Here is a 22886-nt window from a genome sequence, read left to right on the forward strand (position 1 = left end):
CAGCCAGATTTGTCCTGACAATCTTCCTATTGGAACAATCTCTGGATATATGGAATTTTGGAGGTGAAATCCCAATTCTAGCCATGGGTGCTCTGGAGGAGAAGGCCAGTTCTTTTCCATGAGAAGGAAAGCACAGAGCCCCAGTGTTTCAATAGCAGATGAGGAGACTCTCAATGTGCCAAGGTCAGCTGGACCAGTCAGGCACAATTGCTTGTTGATTACAAGAAGACCTGCAGTGTCACAATGGACCCTTGGTTCAATGAAGTCCAGCATTGTCACAGTGGTCCCTAGGTTTCATAAGGCCCAGTGGTGTCACCATGGTCCCAACGAATCCATGAGGCTTTGCAGTGTCACAATGGTCTCTGTAGCTCTCCAGGCCCCACAATATCACGTGACTCCTCTGTTCCATGAGCCCTGAAATGTCACAATGGCCCTTTGGACCCTGGGAGTTTCTAGTGTAACAATGTTCTCCTTTGGGTCAACAGTGTCACAATGGACCAATTATGACACAAGGCCCCACAATGTCACAATGGTTGGTTCCATGCAGCCCTGCAGTGTCATAAAGGCCTCTTGGTTTCACAAGGCCCCACAGTATCACAATGGTCCTCTTGGTTCTGTAAGGAACCCCAGGGTCACAATTGTCTCACTGGTTCCATGAGGCTCGACAGAGTCACGGCGGACCCTTGGTTTGATGGGGCCTGCCAGTGTCACAATGATCCCTACATTCATGGAGCCACACAGTATCACTACAATTCCCTTGGTTCCATGAGGCCCAGCAATGTCACAGTGGTCTCCATGATTCCATGAGGCCCCACAGTGTCACAATGGTCCCTTTGTCTCACAGGGCCCCACAGTGTCACAATGGTCCCTTGGTCTCACAGGGCCCCACAGTGTCACAGTGGTCCCTTGGTCTCACAGGGCCCCACCGTGTCACAATGGTCCCTTGGTTCCATGGCTCCTGCGCTCCTGCATTCCCCCCTCCCCTTCTCAGGCCGCCCTGCCAGCCGAGAAATGCTCCTTGGGCCTCGGCCTTGGCCAACAGCCCCTGGGCTCAGCTCCTCTGCAGCACATCACAAACACTGTCTGCTCCAGGCACTGCTGCTGCCCAAACAGCTCCTGCTTTCTGTAGGAGCAGCCCTGGGAACTTTTTTTGTTCCCTCCGCGGCACAACATCCCTGTTCTCACACTACCAAAGAAAGCTGTTGGTGCCAAGTGCGGCCAGGATGAACCATTGCTGGGACTGAAGCCCCTCTCTTGGGGCCCTACAAACAGCGCTCCAAAAGGAGCCCTTGGAGCTCTCCTGGCCAGTGACTCCCTCTGAGTGGGGCCTCTCCCAGCCGGGAACTCTCCCGTTTGCTGCACTCGGGGATCCCGAACAACGACGGAGCCTGGGCCGATCCCCCCACTCCTCCAGGCTCAGCCCTTTGCCTGCTGGGGAGATACCAAAGATCCACAGTGAGCATTCCCTGCCCTCAGGGGAATTTCTCACAGGTGCCTTGCACTGACTCTTGGTGTCTGTGTGCACACAGGAGTGCCTGTGCTGGGGAAATGTGGCAGAAATGCTGCTCTCTGAGGGGCTTGAGTGCCTTGGATAGCTGAGTCAGTCAGGCCTGTAGGGAAGGTTAAATCACAAGGCCTAAATGAAGTTAAATGCTGCTGAGAGGTTTTCTTTTGCTAAGCGGTTACCTTTAGTATAAGTTATATGTTAAGTTGAATATTGTTAAGTGTTATTCCTCTGTTAAATTGTGAAGTCATAGGTTTAAGTTAGGTTACATGCTGTTATACTCTGCTCTTTTGCTAAACTGTGAGGTTGAAAGTATCAGTTAAGGTTAATGTATTAGGTTAATGGATTAGTAAAGTCCTGTTAAGTTTGAGCTCTGTTAAGCTTTCAGGCCATGTTCCTTTTGTCCTTGCCCTTGCTGTCCTTGTGTCACACACACACACACACACACACACACACGCAGGGACAGTTCTAGGTTCTGTTTGGTTTTGTTGTTGCTTTGTTTCCTTCGTGTGCCTGAAGTGCCCAGTCAGGAGCAGAGTGACTCTTGCCAAGGAATTTTGTGCTGCTGTCACTTAATATTAAATCTGGTTTTTGCTGATCCCTTGCTGGGGATTTTTTCAGTGCTCTCAAGGCCTCGTTGGTACCCGGGTGAAGGAGCCCTGGCCCAGGCTCTGGCCCTGGGGGACACGGGGACGCTGCCGGGGGGTCCCTGTCCCCCTGTGCCACCCCCAGGGCCCAGCCCCCCATCCCCGTGTCAGGCTCTGGGGTCGATCTCATGGAACATCCTCTGGGGGAGGCTGCGGGGCCGGGGGCGGGGGGACCCGGGGGGACAGGGGACCCCACTGTGCATGAGCAGGGTTGGACTGCTCTGGGGGGAACTATGAGGGGGGCCACGGCAGAGTGACCTCCCCAGTGACCTCACACAGCCCCTGTGATGTCACACAGCCCCATGTGATGTCACATTGCCCCCATGATGTCACACAGCCCCTGTGATGTCACACTGACCCTGTGATATCACACTGACCCTGTGACGTCACAGAGCCAACCCTATGTCACCCTGTGAATTCATACAGCAGTGCTGTGACATCGCAGAAGACTGATGTCACAAAGTCACCCTGTGATGTCAGAATCTGGTCTGTGATGTCACAGCCTCCTCTATGGTGTTACACAGCCACCAGGTGATGTCACAACCCACTCTCTGATGCCTCAGAGCCACCCTCTACGATGGCAGACACTGCTCTATGGCCTCACACCCTGCTCTGTGATGTCACAGCCAGCTCTGTGATGTCACAGAACCCTCAAGAACCCTCAAGAACTCAGTTCTATAGAAACACTGAAGTTTCTTGTACTTTGAAGAGATCCCTGTCAGGGACACAACAGAGAAAGTGTCCCCAGGCCCCAGGCAGAGCAGAGAACTGCAGGCAGTGCTGATAGGTGGGGACAAAGAGAAGCCAGTTCTTGGTGCCCTGGAGCACAGCAGCAGGGTCTGTGCCACCAAGGGCTGTGAGGAGACGCCTTTTCCTGAGGCCCTGGGGCCTCCTGGCACAGCCCCAGCCAGGCTGGGCACTGTCAGCCCCTTGTCCTGCCCTCAGCATCCCCCTCTAGCCCACATCCAAGTGGCCTCAAGGATCTGCTGGAAGGAGTCCCTGGAGAGCCTTGCTCAGCAATGGCCCTGGGTGCTCCTTAATGCTCCCTGCAGGGCCTGCCGGTTTTTGAAAGGGCTTTGGGTTTTGCTTTGGCCTTGGAAACTCTGAGAGCTTTGTGCTCCAATGGCCTCCAATTATGTGTTGTAATTAGTCCCTGCAGAGGCTTTCTCAGTAACACCACTCAGTGGGGCTCATTAATGCTTCAAGGTACTTCAGTTCTTTTAAGGTACTTGGTGTTTCCCTTTGGATACAGACTCTGGGAGAGGTTTGTGCAATCATGGCCCCAATTATCTGCGTTAATTAGTCCCTGGAGAGCTTAGTACTGACACGAAATGGGGCTCATTAATGCTTTGAGACTCAAGGTGTTGAAGGTGCTTTGGATTTTCCTTTCCACACTGTCTGAGAGGTTTTTGTGCCATCCTGGCCACCAATTCTCTCCTGCAAGGAGTCCATGAGGAGCCTGTGTTGGAGAGGAACCTCAGTGGGAGCCATGAATGCCTGGAGACACTTTGGGTGTTTCCTCTGCCTTTGACTCCTGGCAAGGTTTTTGCAATCTCCTCCCAGGCCCTGAGGTTCAAGGGCTCACTCCAAATGCACAGTGAGGCTCATGAGGATCAAGCACGTCCTGACTCTGGCTCTGCCTTGGCTCTGCCTTGATTTCCCTCTGCTCCAGTGTAGTTCATTAGGAGGTTTTCCTTTGACAGTTATGGAGAAATAGTTCAAAGAGCTTCCAGGAAAATGTAGTCCTATTTTAAAGGGTGTCTTTTATTGCTGTTCCTATTACACAAGAGGTGATTGCAGCATTCAGTGACTGATATTGATCCAGGGACTCTCCTAAGGAGCCCTGGCCTGCTCACAGAAGCTGTGTCTTGAGCTCTGAGCCAGTGTAGACAAACTTGCTGCACACAGCCAAAGAGGGATTTTTCTTCATTTCTTTTTGAAGCAATCTAAAACTCCTCAGTTTCCCCACTGCAAACAGACATCCTCCTCAAGTGTGTGCCAAGCCCAAGCTGCCACCAAGGAGCACTCCAGACCTGCCCTGGTCCACCTGTGAGGGTGGATCATCATCCTAACATGCAGTGGTGCCATTGCAAGGGACTGTTGCCACAGACACTGCACTGACCCCACTGCTGGGTTTGGGTCCCATGGCAACCCCCATCAGTTCAGGTTTCCTTGGAAACCAGCCCAAGGAGCCATTTCTGAAGCCAGGTTCCATGGCCACTTGCCTGCAGAGCTGTTGCTGTCCTCGGCTGCCATGGCAATCCTGGGACAAAGCGGTGCCAGGGCTGTTCCAGGTACAATTGCAGCGACACTCGTTGGTGCCACCAGGTGCCATGGCAAAGGCCACGGGGACCCGTTCCTTGGTTTGGTGCAACGGCAACCAACGACCGGCCCCATTGCGATGGTTGGTGGCCATGGGAAGCTGCCCTGGCCCCTTGCTCAGGGCTGGTGTCAGTGCCCAGAGCCAGAGGGGATCCCTTGCTGGGGGCTGTGCCATGGCCACCTGCCCTGTGCCACGCTGGCCGCTCAGGCACCAGGAACCAGCAGCCAACGGCACTGCCAGGGCCAAAGGCCAGGTCAGCCAGACAGAAAGGGGCAGGGCTGGGCACTGTTTCCATGGCAACCGGCACTGGGGGGACACCTGGGTCACCTGGCCTGGCAGTTGTCATGGAACCCCCTGGCAGGCACTGAGGGCACAGCCCCTGGCACTGAGACACTGCTGGGCCGGGTGCTGAGCAGAGGGCTGAGCACGCAGAGATGGTTTTGTTCTTGCTGAGCTGCAGCACAGCCAAGGCCTGTCCTGCCCCTCGTCCAGCCACGCTGGGGAGGGGCTGGGGCTGCGGGGGAGCTGGGCAGGGGACACAGCCAGGACAGGGGACCCCAACTGCCCCCGGGCATACTCCAGACCAGAGCACATCATGCTCAGGGTATGAAGGGGGGAACAGGGAGGAAGGGGGGAATTTTGGAGGGAGGGCTTTTGCCTTCCCAGGGAACACTTAGGCAAGAGGGGGCCCTGTTTCACCAGTGGGCAGTGTCACTACCAAAGACACAGACACCAACTGAAGGAATTGTCTCATTTATATCATGCACAGCTGCAGAGAATTACAAAAGGATAAGCTCAGCAAAGCACATCATCATTAGCAAAGAATTGCAAAAGAAGCTCAGCAATCCATCATAACCCATCATTACATTTTGATGACCAATCCCTTGGTGAAAGACTAGAGGTGTTTGTGGCAGACAAAGATTCTGGCTGACTATCAAGGTACACCTTACAGACATCAGCAGTACTTTAGTGACACTGTTCTTCATTCTTTTTTTTCAATCTCATTCGAGTTAGGAACAAGAATTCTGTTTTGCATGGAGCTGGCACCTTTTTAATTCCAGAATAATGCCCCCAGGCCCTTTGCTGTTCAGCTTTACCATGCTGTAAAAGTGGCTAACAAGGCCTGGGGGGCCCTTTCCCCTCTGGCTGGAAGGGGTCAGGTCCCAGTCCCTGAGGGGCACCCAGGCTCCTGGGAGATCTGGTCTGGCAGGATGTGTAAAACAACATCCTGGCAGATCTACTTGTTCTCACACAGAATCCTTGGCTGCAGGGACACATTCCCATTGTTCCTGCCCAGGGTTCAGGACTCAGAGTTGTCTTTCCTAGGAGCTGCTCCTTCAGCTGCCTCAGGAGGGCCATTTGGCCTCCGGACCCACACTCTGGCTCCATTATTAGGGCTGCGGGATCCAAACCCTTTATCTCCACAAAAGGTGGTGACTGGAGCTGGATCTCCTTTTTTCACAATCGTTCTTAAAATTGCAAGATCAATAATTGTGCTACCCTGTCATGGGGTTGAAAAATCCAATCTTGTTTGTTATTGTTTACAGAATTACTGTAATTTCTCCTTGATACTCTGCATCATTTCCTCCTGCCATGACAGGAACACTTGGCAAGGCCAAGCTCCAAGGGAGCAGTTACCAAAGCAAAGCGTCCTGGAGGAATCTGAATTCCTGTTTCAGAATTGACAGCTCTCATTTGCTTTGAATTTTTCCTAATGAATTCCAATGCATGAAGGCCCAGCCCTGCAGCCTCTGGGCTGGCCCTGCCAGGGGCCATCACAGCCAGAACAATTTCCCAGACAGCCCAAGTCTCACTGCCCATGGCTGGATTTGCAAACTGGGGGCAGCCGTGCACAGCCAGGGGGTTCCATTTCCCCAGTGGGCCATTGTTAAAGGGCATGGAGCACATCTGGGAGATGGGTTCTCCATGGACAAAGGTTCCCATCTCCTCATTTTTCCAACTGCTCTTTTAACAACCCCTTCACCCTTTCAACCAATCCTGCAGCTTGTGCATAATCTGGTACATGAAAAACCCTGCAGGCAAAATCACTGTATTTTTCACAGGAACAGACAAAGCACTCTGCATCACAGTATCAGTAAACCCTGCAAAAATAGCCAATTTCCTCCCTTTCTCCCTTTTTCATTGTATACAATCTCACAAAGTTGACCACTGACATGAGGGTCCTGGCTAATCCTGTTCTGTAGGGTATTTAGTGTTACATCCCTGAGCAGCCAAAGCTACCAAATTAGTATTGTCAGCACTATTTCACATCATTATATAATTTTTAACATAGATAGTGATATAGAAATATAGATAGATACAGACATAAATAAATATATATAAATAGATATATTGAGGTCTTATATACTATAAATACATATATAATTATTATGTATATAGATATTTCACTTGCACAAATGCATCTGAGCTCAAGATTAAAACCTTCTTCTCTTGCTCCATGTGGGAGCATTCCAACCATAATTGTTTCTTCTGAAGGTGCTGTTTCCTATGTACTCACAACAAATTCATCTTTGTCTGCCCAAACCCACAAGGTCTTTTCCTTTTCCATGTGCAATTTTTGGATGCATTTGAAGCCATCCAGGGGTGCAGCTTCTTTTACCCAACTGCCCCACTGCACACACAGGGATCCAACCTCAGTCCACTCCAGAGCCAAGGAACTCCAGGGAAGGGCTTCCCATCTGGGAATTTCTGATGGGACTGATTCCTCACACTGACACTGAACAAGTGACATTTTGTTGGGATCTGGCCAGACTGTGCCAGTTTTGTTTTACCAGTGGCCAAAGTCAGCAGCAAAGACACAGACTCCAACTGAAGGAATCAGTGTCATTTCCTGCAGTTCAGAGCAGCAAAGAATCACAAAAGGAGCAGCTCAGCAATGCACCCAACCATCCCCACCAAAGATTGCAGCAGTGATTAAGAAAGATCCAGCAGCATTTACCCTCAGCCTTTACCATCCCCCAGACCCACACAGCAGCTGGGGAAGCTGTCACAGCCAAGGCCTGCAGAGCCACTCCTGGGCACTGGGAATTCCTGCAGGTGCCTCCAGCCCCAGGTGAGGCTCCAACCCCACTGGGAGAGGGCCCAGCTCTGACAGTGCTGAATGAACAAACTGACAGCACCGCTAGTGTGGCAACATCTGCTTTCATCCTCCTCCTGGGTCCCTCCCAAAGCCTGGCCAGGGCTCAAGGAGGAACCAAGGGAGCTGACTTTGACCATACAGCCCCAAACAAGGCCAGATGTCAGATTTCATGGCCTTGTCTGGCTTCTAAATACACAAAGGTCAATACATGTTTCACTAATGAGTGGCTACATCTATCACACTGCTAATGACCATGCACATTTCATTATGGAGCAGATACACAGATAACCTTTGCTTGGAAGGCTCATCCAGAGGCCGCCTTTGGCCCAGGGCCTGCTGTCCAGGCCTCACTCAGGGCTGGTGTCCAGGCCTTGGCACTTCAGGGACGTGGTTTACTGCTGGGCTTGGCACTGCTGGGTGCCCGGCTGCACTGGATGAGCTCGGAGGGCTTTTCCAACAGAAAGGATTCTGTGATTCCATGATTCTATCCACTGCATTCAGCTGGGGCTATTTTAGCAGCATTACTTTGCTTACAAAGTTCCCTCTTGCCCAGCTCCTGTGGCCTGAGGCTTCAGCTCCTGGTGCTGAGCTGCTCTTACTGAACGAGACGACTCAGAGAGAAGAACACAGTCCATGCAATTCCTTCTGGGACATGGAGAGGGGAGGCTGTGCAAACAGGAGCATTGTTTGCTGTGGCCTCCTCTCTGCCCTTCATGCCTTTCAGCACTTTGAACCAGCCAAGAGCTTTCTCCAAGAGTGCAATGGAGCAGCTGTCCCTGCTCCTGGGCCTGGCTCTCTCCAGTCTCTGCCCTTGCCTGCTTCTGTCCCTCTTGCTGTTCCCTCTGTTCTCCAGGGCTCGCTGGCTGCTGCCCAGGACTGTGGCACTGGCACAGATCCAGTGCTCCAGACCTTCCTTTCTGTGCCCTTGGAGCTGCCTGGGCACAGCAGCCTTTTCCATCTGGAAGCTCCCCATGGACAGGGAGTGCCCAGCTCCATTCCCTGCACAGCCTCCAGGAGCCCAGGGCTGCCATCTCCAGTCCCTGCTGGCACTGGGGGCTCCCAGGTACCTCAGGCTGCTGTGACACCGCTGCACATGGGAGGGAAGAGGGGCAGGGGCTGTGCTCAAAGTCAGCTCCATCTGCTGCTGCTGCTGCTGTGGCGTCGTTTGTGCAGCCCTGTCTGCCCAGAGTCAGGGATCAGATCCTGCCAGTCTCTTCCAGCCCTGGCTGCTCAGAGTTTGGGCCTTGAAGCCTCAGATGGTCAAAGGCAGCTGCTGCTGGTCCCTCTGTGTGCCCGTGTTCAGCAGTGCTGCTCCATCAGTCTGTGCCCAGCAACGGGGAAAAGCCTCAGCCCTGCTGGGCCAGGAGCTGCCAGGCTCTGCCTGAGCAGCTCTGCCAGCAGGAAGGGAGCTGCTCCACACAGGAACCAGGAGCAAAGGACATTCCTTTTGTAGGACATGTTTTCTACTGAAAGGGAAAAAAAAGAAAATGAAAAAAAAAAAAAAACCCTAGGTAAATTGTAAAAGATAAGAATAAAATCCAAGTGTTAGTGAAAAAACATAACATGTCAGTGAAAAAACCAAAACATAAATGCAAAGGTACATTCTTTGCATTAACAGGTAAATGATCTTTTTAAAAAGAGAACTCAGTCATTTACATTGTAAATGTGCTGATGGCATGGATCCATCTTACTGACCTCAGCAGCCTTTTAAAAGATTTTGGGCTTTGTTTCCAACATTGGTATTTGAAATTGTGGTCGAAGCAAGAGGAAATTGCTTTGTGCCCTTCCAGCTCCAAGCAGGACTGGGAATGGAAACTCTGTCAAAGCCCAAATCCTTTAGAAGATGACCTTCCTTCTCACCCTGGGAATGAGCTGCACATTCCCTTTGAAACTGTCAGGGATTTCTTAGAGATACAAAGTCCCACTGACAGCTTTTTGCTCTGGTTTGGCAGTGCAGAAGGGCAATTCTCCATCCACCAGCTCCAGACTGCACTGCACCAGGAACACGGCCCACTCGCCAGCTTTGGTGCACTTGTGGCACTGCCAGAGGAGGAACAAAGTGCAATTGCACAATTCCAGCCAACCAAGAAGGAAGAATGGGACAGACAAAACACCCTGTGCAGATCCAGGTGTTCAGCCGGGACCGTGGAGAGTTTGGGTCCTTGCCAGTTGGATGTGTGTCCCCAGCTGCAATCTCTGGGCCTGCAGCAGAGTCTCACTCACCTGCCAAAGCAGAAAGCTCAGGCGCTGTGCTCGCAACGGGCTCGTCTGATGCAGAGCTGTCAGAGCAATGTGAGGGCAGAGCCAGCCCAGCTGGGCCCAGGGCTGAGCCCAGCAGAGCCCTGGCAGAGCCCAGAGCAGCCTCAGCACCCGCAGAGCCCGGCTGCAAGGAGAGAAAGCAGAAATCACCCGTCAGCTGAGGGCTCCTGTGCCCTTGTGCCAAGGCCTGCGGTGCCCAGGCCATGCTGGCTGAGCCCAGAGCTGTGCCCAGAGCTGCCCATCCCTGCTGCCTTTGGCAGCAGAGCAGGAGGGCAGCACATGTGCCCAGCCTGCAGCCAGCCACGGCACATCCAGCCCTCAGCAGCTGCCCAGAGCAGGATGCTCCTGTGCTCGCTGCCAGCTCCCAAAAGCTCTGATCCCACCCTGCCAAGCACGCAGGGACCCACCTCACACCAGCCACAGCTGGAAGAAAAGCTGCTCCCAAACCACGGCCTCAGCCTTCTCCAAGGGCACGGCCCATCCACACCACAGCTGCTCCCAAGCACTTCCCCATCCACACTGGACCACCTCGAATGCTTCCTCTGGAAAAACAAACAACACATTCTTGAAAAGAGATTAGATGCAAAAAGGGAAACCAAAAAAAACGCTAAAAACTCTTATCTCTGTCAGGGCCTTGAGGAAGGCCCAACCCCTGCATGCCAAGGGAAAACCCACCCACTGGTGAGGGAAGCCCACACTTTCTTTCTTCCCCCCTGCACTGCCCCCCAAAATCACGGTGACCCCAAAGCAAACAAGGGCAGTGGAACAGCCCAAGCCCTTCCTTGCCTGCACAGCAAAGTAGCCCCTGCACAGGTTCTGGAGTCCCACCTCTGCTCCCACCATGGAGGCTTTTTTGTGTCAGGCTGGCTGCCCCAGCCCCAGCCTGGGGCACCGTGGGTGCTGGGGGCTGTTGGCCGGGCCAGGAGCCCACTCCCATTTCGTACCCACCCCAGCCCATCCTCCCAGCCCTGCCAAAAGCAGCTGGGCAGCGACTGAAGAATGAGCTGCATCTGCCTCAGCAAAGGGGGAGCCTTTGGTTCCCCGCCACGCTGGGTCATGCCCAAATCTGGCAGAATTTCCCCAGATGGGGACTCATCTGCAAATTCCCTGTGGAGTTTGGCTTTAAGAAGGTGCCAGAATCAAAGTGCATCACCTTCAGCCTCCCGTGGCCAGGCTGAGGAAGAGCTTGTCATCCCTGATGTCACCCTCGCTGTCTCCAGCAGCAGCAGCAGCAGCAGCAGCAGCATCCCCACCCGGTACAGCTTCTCCAGGGGCTCCTTCTCCTTCCTTGGGGGCAGACCAGGCTCTCGGGGCTCTGCCCAGGGCCCCAGCTGTCAGGGAACCAGGACAAGCAAAACCAGCTGGGATGGAAGCCACCAGTGCTGGGCAGAGCAGCTCAGCTCCAGCACAAGGGCTGTGTGTTCCCATCCCATGACCCCGGTGCAGTGACACTGGCAGCACAACAAGCTCTGGGTTCCTTTGCTTCTCATTGCCAAGGCATATGTGGAGCAGGAACTTACCAGGGCTCTGGATCAAAGTGTGCCTGTGGCTCTCTCCCTTCTTCTATGGCAGAGGAATATCCCACATCCAAGGATGACAGTACAGGTCTTCCAGTGTGGGTCTGTCCAAGGAGTTCACAGATAAACACCACCTGATCAGGTCTTTGCACTCTGGGGAGAGAAAGCAGAAACTGCCTGTCAGCCAGAGAAGGCTCCTGTCTGCTCTGTCCCACTATTCCCATTCCCCGGCCATGCTGGATGTGCTCAGAGCTGGGCCTAAACTTTCCCATCAATTCCCTGTTTTGGAGGAGAGCAGGACATGTGCCACCTCCTCAGCAGCTGCCAGAGCGGGATGCCCACGACCCTGCTGCTGGCTCCCAGCACTGGGATTCCCCCCATGCCCAGAGAAGAGGATCCACCTTGAGAGAGCCTTTGTGGCAGCGGGAGCTGGCCCCAGCTGAGGTTCTGGCCCCTCCTGAAAGGGTGCTCCCCGCAGACCATCTGGTGCAGCAGGATGCCCAGGGACCAGACCGTTGCTGCCTCGCCATGGTACCAGCCAAAGTCGTTCCATTCTGGGGAGCTGTAGGACAGTGTTCCTATGGAATACAGATGGAGTTCATCAGGGGGATGCTGCTGTCCCAGAGCCTGGCCCCAGCATCCCTGGGTGTGCGGGGGCTGCATCAGGGGCACACAGGGTGACCACTGCCCTCTAGCCAGCACCTGGGACTTGTGCACAAAGTTAGGGTTGGAAAAGAAGCCTCTGGTGCTGGAAGAGGGAAGCCCTGGCTAGGCCCGACCATGACATGCAAAGGAAAAACCCACTCCATGCTGGGGAAAAATCCTGCCCTTATCCTCCCTGCCTGCATTGCCCCAAAAATATTATGAAGCCAAGGCAAACAGGGCGAGTGGAGCAGTCCAAGCCCTTCCGCTCATCTGCACACCAAAGGGGCTGGGGCACAGGTTCCGCCCTCCCTCTCTGCTACCCCACCCACGGGGATTTTGGTCGGGCTGGCTGACCCAGCCCAGCCCTAGTCCTGGGCAGAGTGGCTGGCAAAGGCTGCCAGCAGGGCTGGAAGATGACTGCCCACCCAGCCCCGCTCTAAAGCAACTCAGCTGAAGATTCAGTGCCCTGACTGGCAGCAAAAGGGAGAATCCCCACTGCCACAGCCAGCTTGGGCTGTGATATGTTGGGCCATGAGATGTCAGCAGCGGGAGCACAGCCCTGGGTAGGCTCACCTGCAAAGTGAGTGTAGACTGTGTCCTGCAGGTAGGTGCCACAGCCAAAGTCAATGAGTTTGGCCTGCCAGGTGTCCAGATCAACCAGGATGTTCTCTGGCTTGATGTCCCTGTGCAGGACCCCGCAGCTGGTGCAGTGCCGCACGGCATCCAGCACCTGGCGGAACAGCTCCCGCGCCTCCTCCTCGGGCAGGAACCGCCGTGCCCAAATGAAACGCTGCAGGTCCTGACACTGCTCTGGCCGCTCCAGCACCATCACGATGCAGTTGGGGAGCTCGAGCCATTCCAGCAGTTGGACCACACCGGGGAAGCCAGTGGACACCTTGGCCAGCAGCACGATCTCCAGGGGTGCGCTGGTGCCGTCGGGCTGCGGAAGGAGCACGATGCCGTCAGTGGGGCCGATGCCGTGCCAGGCATGGAGAAGCCCTCAGCCAGGCCGGGATGCTCTGTGCCCTGCGCTGGCCCCACGCCCGCTCTCCCTCGGGGCGTCCTGGCGACTTCTACCGTGCCGGGCCCCGGCTCATCCCTGGCCGGCAGCCCCGGCTGCTGGCCCCGCTCACTCACCAGCTCGCCCCAGTGCCGGACGCGGTTCCGTGGCACCCTTTTGATGGCCACCTGCAAGCCAAGAGCAGCAGCGGGGTGAGCTCGCCGCCCGCACTGCGAGCCCCATCCTCCGCCCTCCGCCCTCCTCCTCCTCCATCCCCTCCTCCTGCGCCCGCCGCCGGCCCCGCCGCTCACCGGGGCGCCGTCCGAGAGTCTCGTGGCCGCGAAGACTCTGCCGAAGCCGCCGCGCCCCAGCAGCGATCCCAGCCGGTACCGCTCCTGCAGGGCCTCCTGCGCCGTCCCTGCGGGCGGGACGCGGCCGTCAGCGCTCGGCCCGGGGCCAGCAACGGCCCCCGAGCGCCCCTCACCCGCCCCGGGCCGGCCATGCCCAGGTGTTCGCTCCCGGGAACGCGGCACGGGAGGCTCGGGGCCGGCGGCCGCGCTGCCGAGCGGCGGAGCTCGGGCCGGGGAAGCCGCAGCGGAGGCGGCGGGAGAGGCCGCGCCACCTGTGTCCTCCCCGGGCCCCGGGAGGAGCCGGGGGCGGGGCCGGGGCCGGGGCCGGGGCCGGGGCCGGGGCCGCGGTCGGGACTGGACCCTGCGTCGGGTCTGGGGCCGGGCTCGGGCCAGGCGGAGGCAAAGGGCGGCGATGCCGCCCCCGCCCCAGGAACTGATGCCCGCCCAGCAGCGCCACCGCCAGTACAGCCAGAGCCGGGTGGAGGCGAGACCGCGGCGGGACGGCCGGGGCCGGGCACGGGGCAGCCCCGCCCGGAGCCGGGGGCGGGCCGGGGGCATGGCCCGGCCCGGCAGGGGAGAGGGAGGCGGGGAGAGGAGAGGGACGCCGGGCAAGGGACCCCGAGAGAAGGGTGCCCGACAGCGGGAAAGGGAGAGAGAGAGGAAGAAAGAGAGAAGAGAAAGAAAGAGAGTATTCAAAATATCTCTTTGCTGCCGCCGCTGCTGCTGCCGCCGCTGCTGCTGCCGCCGCTGCAACTGAGGCACCGGGGCCGTTCGTCCCCGTGTCCGTTCCCCGCTCACCCCACGAGCCCCACGTTCGAGCCCCGCGCGCCCCAGGGACAGCCCCTCCGTCTGTCCAAACACGGGAACTTTGCAGCCTTGAGCCCGGATGCAGAGCCCTGACTCCTGCCCTCTGGCACAGCGATCCCCTCGCTCGCTGCTGTGCATTGTCCTTGCTGAGGGTCAAACACTGTCGGGCCACCTTCCCTTGGGGTAGGATTCCTACCTGACCCGAGCACTGCACTTACATCTCCAGTGTTGCTTTCCTGTAAAAACAGGGGAAGGAAAACTGTGTGTGGCTCATGGTATTTTAGTGTCTAAAAATCACTAAGTCACCAATCTTAGAGGTGAGGTGCATCTGGAATTACTGGGATGCAACATAGAAAAGGGGAGCATAGAAATAAATAGAGGAAAAGATCTTGGATTGTTTCTTTCATTTTCATTTCACTTCTGGAAAGCTGTTTCAGTTTTCCAGGAATCTTCTCCTGTCTGCTTTTCCCAAGAATCTCTCATGGAGAACAAGGTCAAGCTTCTGTCACAAGATTTGCCACTGGGAAATTACGCCACTGGTGAAATTTTCATGATGACTGTTTGTGCTGGCTTAGGGCTAATTTTGGGGAGGAAATCTCTAAAAGGGGTCCGTCTAGAAAGCAAGTTCAAATGGCCCCTCCCCCTACTAGTTCAAGAAAAGACTTCCCTCTAGAAAAGTGAAAAAAACCCCAGTTTATTTAACCAGTAAAGTATTCACAAGCATGAAAAATGAATAATATTAAATCAAACCTCTGACAGTGGTGAAGAGATGGCAAATTCGGAAAGTCCTTTTTGTGGGTTGTAGTTGGCTCACTCGGTCTCTTCTAAGTCCCTCTGGCACTGGAATGCAGCATCCCAGAGCTTGGTGGGCCACAGATGTGAGCTGCTGCCACTGTTTTCCTGGGTTTTCAGTCCAGAGCAGGTTTAAACAGTTCCAAGAAAAAGGAAAGCCACAGTCCGAGGAACTTCGCTTCCTAAGCTAGCTAAAACCAAATTGCTAGACTTGGGCTGTGAAGGCATTGGAAAATTTCCAAATCTGGGCACTGGCGGTCCCAGCAAACACCAGAGCAGGATGATGCTGGTGCCAGAACCTGCAGATTTCCAAATTTTGGCTTTCTGTGCCAGCAAATCACTGGACTTGGGCTGTGCCAGCACCAGGAAGTTTTCAGATCTGGGCGCTGGCACTGCCAGCAAACACCAGATCTGGGTGGTGTCATTGCCAGTGACAGAAATGTGCCAGATTTGGGCTCTGCTGGCACTGAGAAATTTCCAAATCTGGGTACTGGTTACATGAAACGCAAGATGTGGGGGTGGTGCCAGACCCAGTAGCAGGAAGCTGCTAGAGATTTGGGATTTCTGTGCCAGCAAATTGCTGGACTTGGGCTGTGTCAGAATAGGGACATTTCCAGATCTGGGCACTGGCAGTGGCAGCAAACACCGGGTCTGGACACCTGTATTGGCATCAGGAAATTGCCAGATTTTGGCTTTCTGTGCCAGCAAATTGCTGGACTTGGGCTGTGCCAGCACTGGGAAATTTCCAGATCTGGGCATTTGCCCAGCAAACATTAGACCTGGGCGGTGCTGGTGGCAGCATCGGGAAGCTGCTGGGTTCTGGCCTTCTTTCCAGAAAATTGCTGCATTTTTTGCAGCCAGGTTTTGCTGGCACTGATAAATTGCCAGATGCTAATTTTCTGTGCCAGCAAACTGCTGGAATTAGGCTGTGCTGGCATCTGAAACATTCCCGATCTGGGTACTGGCAGTGTCAGCAAACTCGAGATACGGTTGCTGTAGGTACCAGGTCTTTGCTTGGTTTTGACTTTCTTTGCCATCAAGTTGCTGCACTTGGGCTGTGCCAGAATAGGGAAATACCAAAATCTGGGACCTGGCAGTGCCAGCAAACACCACATTTCAGGAAGGACTGGATCTGGACCCGTTCCCTCCCTGCCTGTGCCCCTCAACAAGGTGCCAGAGGGGCTGGAGAGCAGCCAGGCAGAAAGGGACTGGCAGGGACTGATGGACAGCAGGCTGGACATGAGCCAGCAGTGTGCCCAGGTGGCCAAGAAGGCCAATGGCTCCTGGCCTGGATCAGGAATGATGTGGCCAGCAGGAGCAGGGCAGGGATTCTTCCTCTGTGCTGGGCACTGCTTGGGCAGCACCTCAAGTGCTGTTTGTAGTTCTGGTGCCCCCAATTTAGGAAGGACATGGAGGGGCCGGAGTGTGTCCAGAGAAGGGCAACAAGGCTGGGTAGGGGTCTGGAGCAAAAGAGCTGTGGGGAGTGGCTGAGAGAGCTGGGGTTGTTTATCCTGGAGGAGAGGAGCCTCAGGGGAGACAAGGTGCTGTCAGGGCACAGGGTGGACTTGATGATCTCCATGGCCTCTTCCACCCTTGCTGATTCTGGGATTCTCTGAAACCACCCTTGGAGCAGTTGCAGGATGAGCCCTGGGCCTCCTCTTCAGAAGCTCCAGCAGCCCAGGTCCCTCAGCTTCTCCTACCAGCCCCAAAGCCCATCCTGTCAGTCCTGCAGAGCCTCTGCAGCTCCTCCTCGCTGCCCAGAACAGGAAGCCCCAGAGGCAGACACAGCAGCCCAGATGTGCCCCCCTGGCCTGGGGTGCCTCTGGCAAGGGAGCAGCACCAGGCACTGCAGGAGCCTGCAGACAATTGATCTGAAGGCCAAAGCTCATTAGCTCCTTCTGAAAGAGCAGGAACAGTTCCTCATTCCAGTGTGGTGGAATGCTGGGCACCACAGCTCCAGGTGAGGACTGGACACAGGTTTGCTCCCACTGAGTGCTGTGATGGGTTCTGCAGGAGCTCTGGGCTCCTGTGCTTGCCAGGCACAATGAGGAGAGAAGGAGCCAAGTGCACTGATGTGGGAAATGGTTTTGTAGAAAGTTTTTAGAGCCTAATAGAAGGCCCACACAGTATGAATATGTATATAAATCTTGAGACAAGAAATGGTAACTTAAAAATTTCCATGGAATAGGACAGATATTGTTGAGAGAGAAATGGAGCTAGATAAAAGTTTCTAAAGATGGCCTTGCAAATAAGACTTTGGAAAAACAGAGCTATGAAAGATGCATTGTAGTGGGACCCACGAGGAGTAGTTTCAAATCATTGGCTTTAAGGCATCTACAACATGGCATGGCAAAAAGGCTGATAGACCAAGAAATGCTTACAATGTATTATAATTAGGAAGTAGTCGGCTTCTGCTTGTGATGGCGTGAATGATAACATCTGTATTGTCTCACCCTTCTCATGAGACTCAAAATGGAATACAAGTTTTTAAAACAGCTCTCAGTGTCCCCATCTCTAGGTCAAGAGAAGAGTATTATCCAACACACTGACACACCTTTGCCTCGAGCATAACCCAGCCTGGACCAAACACACTGAAAGGTTTCCCCTGTGGCCCATGTCTCGAAACATCAGCTCTGCTGTTTGACAGCTCAGGTTGGTTTGGTGTCAAGGAGTTTCCCTCAGAAATACTGGGTTTGTCCTCCACTGTGCCTTCTCCTCAGCAGCCTTGGGGATGCTCCTGTGTGAAGCCATCTGTCTCACACAGTTTCAGACAACTTCAAACAGGATATTGTGCAATAAGTCGTCTCCTCTAAAGTGTTCCAACAACCCCTTTCCAGCAATAGGAAATTATTACTGATAGATGAAAGTGGAAAACCCCCAACAGTTTATTAACAAACAGAATCCCCCCATGACGCGCGTTACAAGAAGGCGCCGGGGTCTCTCTCGGAAGAACAGGAGCTGTCACGGAGCAGTTCCAGCAGCTGATGGAAGCTCGGGGGCTCGTCCAGCGTCGGCTTTCTCCCATGGCAGAGCTGCATGGAGCGGGCAGGGCAGTGAAGCAGCTGGGCTGGAGCCCCTCGCTACCTTTACTCCCCGGCGTGGCTCAGCTCACAGACTCTCGGGCTGGGAGCGGGGCCGCTCCGCTCCTGCCGGCACCGTGTCCCTGGGCTTGGACAAACAGTTTCCTGCCAGGAGAGCCCTGCACACTGCTCCACTGATCTTTCATAAAGGCCCAAACCAACTCCAAACACTCTGTCTGCAGCAGCTTTTCACAAAGGGCTGCAGCAATCCAGGACAGCTGCAAGTGAGTGTCGGAAGGCTCTTGTCTTGTTCCTGTCAGCAGAATTCTTGATGATCTTGTGCAATTTTATTCAGATGTAACATGAGAGCTGAGGGTTTTTTGTTAAAATATTTCTTGATGAGTAACAAGCCTTGGGAGCATGAGGTGCAGGACTGACATGTGAAAGCATGAGCATATCCTCCAAAGTGGCCAGTCTAATTGTCCATTTTATTACTCTCGTATTTACTCCACACTAATGAGGAAAACCAAGCTCTGCTTGGAGGCAAAACAGGCATGGGATACACTACAGTCCCTTGCAGTCTCACCAGGCTGGCAGTGACACAGCAGGCAGTCTGCTTCATTGTGAACCACTACAGAGCTATATCCCAATCTGGTTTAAGTAGCGTGGTATTATTAAGAGCTCCTTTTCTGCATGAGATACAGAAAGGACATCCCAAATGATCTTCATGCAAGCATGCAGTAAAGAACTGCTCCTGCTATCCCAACGAAGCGTTTGCTTTGGCAATTACACTCTTCCCATTCATCTTTTGATGCAGACACCTCAGGTTTTCCCCTACACCCCTGCAAGGCTGGCAGTCGCTGTTTCCCATTTCCTGTTCTTCCCTAGAGATGGTGCAGTGGCTGCTTTGAAACCAAAACCCCTGGGATCTGGACAGCTTGAAGGAGCATGAAATGCTAACTAAGTGCTCATATTGGTAGTACCCAGGTCTGACCTTCCCAGAGCTCTGAAGCAGCAGCAGCAGGACCATGCATCATTCCTGTTGGTGGTTGTTCATGTTTCTCATGTGCAAGAGCAATGACTTTGAGGAGGGACAAAAATGCCCCTCTTCAAACAGTGGGTGTGCAAGGAGATGTGAAGTTTCACAGCCTTTTCTAGGATATTTTAGAAAGATCTAAGAGAATATTGTGGCATGGAGTAGGTCCCTAATTTTGTCTCCAGAGAAATCCCCAAAGGGCACATTCACTCTGCTGCTGATGGCAACCCCATAAGCTCATGGACCAATTTTCCCTGCAACGTGCCACCCTGCCTGGGCTTTACTAGGCTGGGACTAGACCCAGAGCTAAGCAAACACATGCAGTCAGGTGACATTGTGTAACATCAGAAGCTGGCAACCATGAGGACTTTGCTGTCAAAAGGTTACAGTTTGCACTGGGCCCAGAAGTGTTTTTCCCTAAGGCAAAGAAAATTGAAATGTGAAGTTTCAAAGATTCAAATTACGTTAAAAAGAAACTGCAGAATAATTTCTGGAAGGGCAGCATTGTCAATGATCATGCAACCCACTAACAGCTGGAGCTGAATCCAGAATTGCTTCTTCCAGCTGTGCAGGAATTCATTCCACTGGCAAGCACTGGTCCATGGGAACAAATGATCCCCCAGCTCTGGGCTGAATGGCACCCAGGCTGCAGTGCAGATTGGAGGAACTCTTGTCACTTGTTATTGGCCTCCCAGTGCACTCATCCTTCTGCAAACAAGGGGCAAACAACACAGCTGCACTGCTGTCCCGGGTAAATATACATACAGGTAGCTTTTCCAAAGCAGTGCATCTTTTCCCAGTGAAATACATGACTTCTTCTTACCTATGGAATTGTGATTGAAGACACCTGTGAGCCAGATCTGTGGGAGATTGCAAAGGAGCAAAGCTTTGGGATTTGGGCACACTTCTCTTGGTTTCTTTGCTCAGGCCTTTGGTGAGCACAGAACACACCTAGGTAGAAAACCTTTGACTAGACAGGATCTTTTGGATCCATTGTCCCCCAAACATGTCAATGTGTGGCCCTGTTACAATGACAAGTTGAAAACAGCAGCACAAATGACACAAAGAAAAGATGGCCAAAGAGGAAGAGGCGAGGCCCAATGAGGAAAGGATGTGGTGAGACACTGGCACATTGAGTGAGCTGCACTCCCATAATCTCTAGGCTAGCAGGTCCTGGTTTCACATTCTCCTCTTGGTTTATTTATTTTTTTTTTCATCATCAAAATAAAATATACACGATTAAAAATATGTCATCAAAACTTAAAGACAGAATCAAAATACAATAATTCAAAACTACATCTAAAGATCAGAACATATGTACATCTTTAACTATCAAGCCTAACGCATCAATCCTATTCTTCAAACACTCTTCATACAGGCGGCAGCTTCTTCCTGAGCTTGGAGGAAAGAGAGCTCTTCTGGACGGGAGGCGAGGACTTTGTGGGTGAGGGAACATCGGAAGTGTCCTGAGAAAACTTCTCGGTAAGACGGTCACCAGTCAGATCTGCAAAGTGAAGACACAAAGTTTAACAGAGGCCACCATGCAAACCTAAAGCAGCTGAAGCTCCATATTTCCTGGGACACATTTCCTGGAAATGTCTAAACAGGTGCTCAGGGAAACATGCTCCTGCTGGCAGACACTGAGGCAGGCCAGGGCAAACCCTGAGCCACTTGCCCAGAGCTGGCACAGGCACAGCCTGGCCTCTGGGCTGCCCTGGGACAGCAGGGAGCCCAGAGCCCTGTGCTCCCCAGGAATGGCTCAGCTGCACACGCACCCTCCTGCTCCTCTGCTGCCCCACAGCTCAGCAGCCCTACAGCTCCAGGGGCACTGGCAGCAGCACAGCTCAGTGCAGGGGCACATGCAGGGCACAGCTATTCCCTGGCAATGTGTACAGCCTCTCTGGGCTGCCACAAGACCTTCCTCCCAGCAGAGACTGGCCCAGCTCCCCCCTCACCTCTGTGTGAGGCTGAGCCATGATTGCCCTTCACCTTGTCCTCAATCTGGAGCTGCTTCAGGCCCCCCATGCCATGACTAGGAAATGTGATGGAGAGAGCAGGGGCAGATGAACACCCTTCCTTAGGATTTTGTCATTTTTGGCACAGCTCAAAAGGCAAATCCAGAGGTGTCCAACTCAGCACTTCCTCAGCTTTCTGGAGAACATCTCGCCTTCACCAGCCCAGCATTCTGGAGAGGTTTTCCTGCACATGTGGAGGCTTGCTGGCAGCACATTTCTTCAGCTGGGTGCCCATCACCTTGCAGAGGGCAGAGGCGAGCTTGGTGGCCACGGTGCGGACGTTGGCGCTCCGCACGGGCAGCGCCTTGTTCCCCAGGCAGGACAAGAGCACGGGCAGGGCGTCGTGCTGGACGACTTCAGGGCTCCTGGCATGAACCCCCTGCACAAGCACTGCCAGGACAGAGACACAGCTCCTTACCCACCAGCCTCACCGCAAACAAGGATCCACCTCTGCTTCTGCTTCTTGCCAGCCTCTCTGGCCAAGAGCAGCAAAACAGCACCCAGAGCCCCTTGGTCCAGAAACGGGCAAAGCAGCTGATCATCCTGGAAACAGAACCACCAACCCCTCAGCACTAATTGCTCCAACCAGAGCCTTGGCCCTGTGGCAGACTTCCTACCTTTACTAAATTATTTCACAATCTCTGCATGAACAATGAATGAAATGTCCAATTGCCTTTGATTTCCATTAAGATGTTGTCTAAACCCACACTGAAGATTTGGAAATGCACCATAGAGAGGAAATGGAGAGATTTCTAATAAAAGGGATGATTCCATTTTTGTAACTTGCATGTCAAGTGCCAAATGTCTAATCTGGCTCTTCCCTTGGCTCAGTGGCACACAGCAAAGGGCAGGGTTAGAACACACCTCAAAACTCCAGCCCACCAGAGATGGCTGCTGCCTGACAGCTGGATGAGAAACATCAGTGACCAGCTGGAGTCTTTGGCAGAATGCTTTTGGGGCTTCCTACAAAGAGCTGTTTCAAACCTCAGGGTGTCTTAGAGAATTACCCAGACCTCATTGCTGTGGCATTTAAGCATCTCCACATTCTAATGCCATTTCCCCTCCCAATGGTAATGGCATTTTTTCTTATAATGTCCACTGAAATAGGGGCATAGAGAAAGAAAAATGCTACACAGGGGACTGAAATGTAACCAAAACATGTCTCTGAAATTTCTCTGCCCATTTTCTGAACTGAACTGTATCAACCACAGAGAAATATTTGCTACCAACAGGCTTCTTGCATGGCAGATTTTGCTGAGAGAAAAAAACCTGAAGTCCTTTGGAGACCATTCTTATTTTCTGATCATACAAAATGTTATCTAGTAGGCATTTAATATTCTGTGGTGGAAGAGACTTCATTTTCTCTATGCTGTTAATCCATCAGCAGTCATCAACATTGAAAGAGCTCCTGCAAGTACCCAAAACCAATTCTGCTAAGCAGGAAAAGAGTTATGATATCCATTTTAAAATAGGAATTCATTTTAATTTAAATGCAATTAAAGACATCGGTGACTACTGAATGTGAGGAACAGCTGTGTGTTCCTACTAAATCTCGGAGAGAACATCTGCTCTTTCTAAAGTACTCACAATTTATGGTTAATTCCTTTATTTGAAAAATAGAACAAAAGAACTGCTAAACTAAATGCCCTATTGCTGGAGATCTACTTTATTCAAATACTCTTTAAAGGGCCTTTGACATTCCCAATTGCTGAACATGCCCTTTTAAGATTCCTAATGAAGACACAAAGTGTATTAAACCTTGCATTCAAAGATGTTGGCATAATTAGCAGTGGATTTAGCCCCAGTTGAAGCATGGCTATCAATCATCTTCTCTACTATATATTGAGATCATCCTTTTTCCATTCCTTGGC

The sequence above is a fragment of the Melozone crissalis genome, unplaced genomic scaffold, assembly GCF_028551555.1.
Source record: "Melozone crissalis strain CALT ecotype California unplaced genomic scaffold, PUWL_Pcris_2 ptg000011l_1, whole genome shotgun sequence".
Taxonomy (NCBI): Eukaryota; Metazoa; Chordata; class Aves; order Passeriformes; family Passerellidae; genus Melozone; species Melozone crissalis.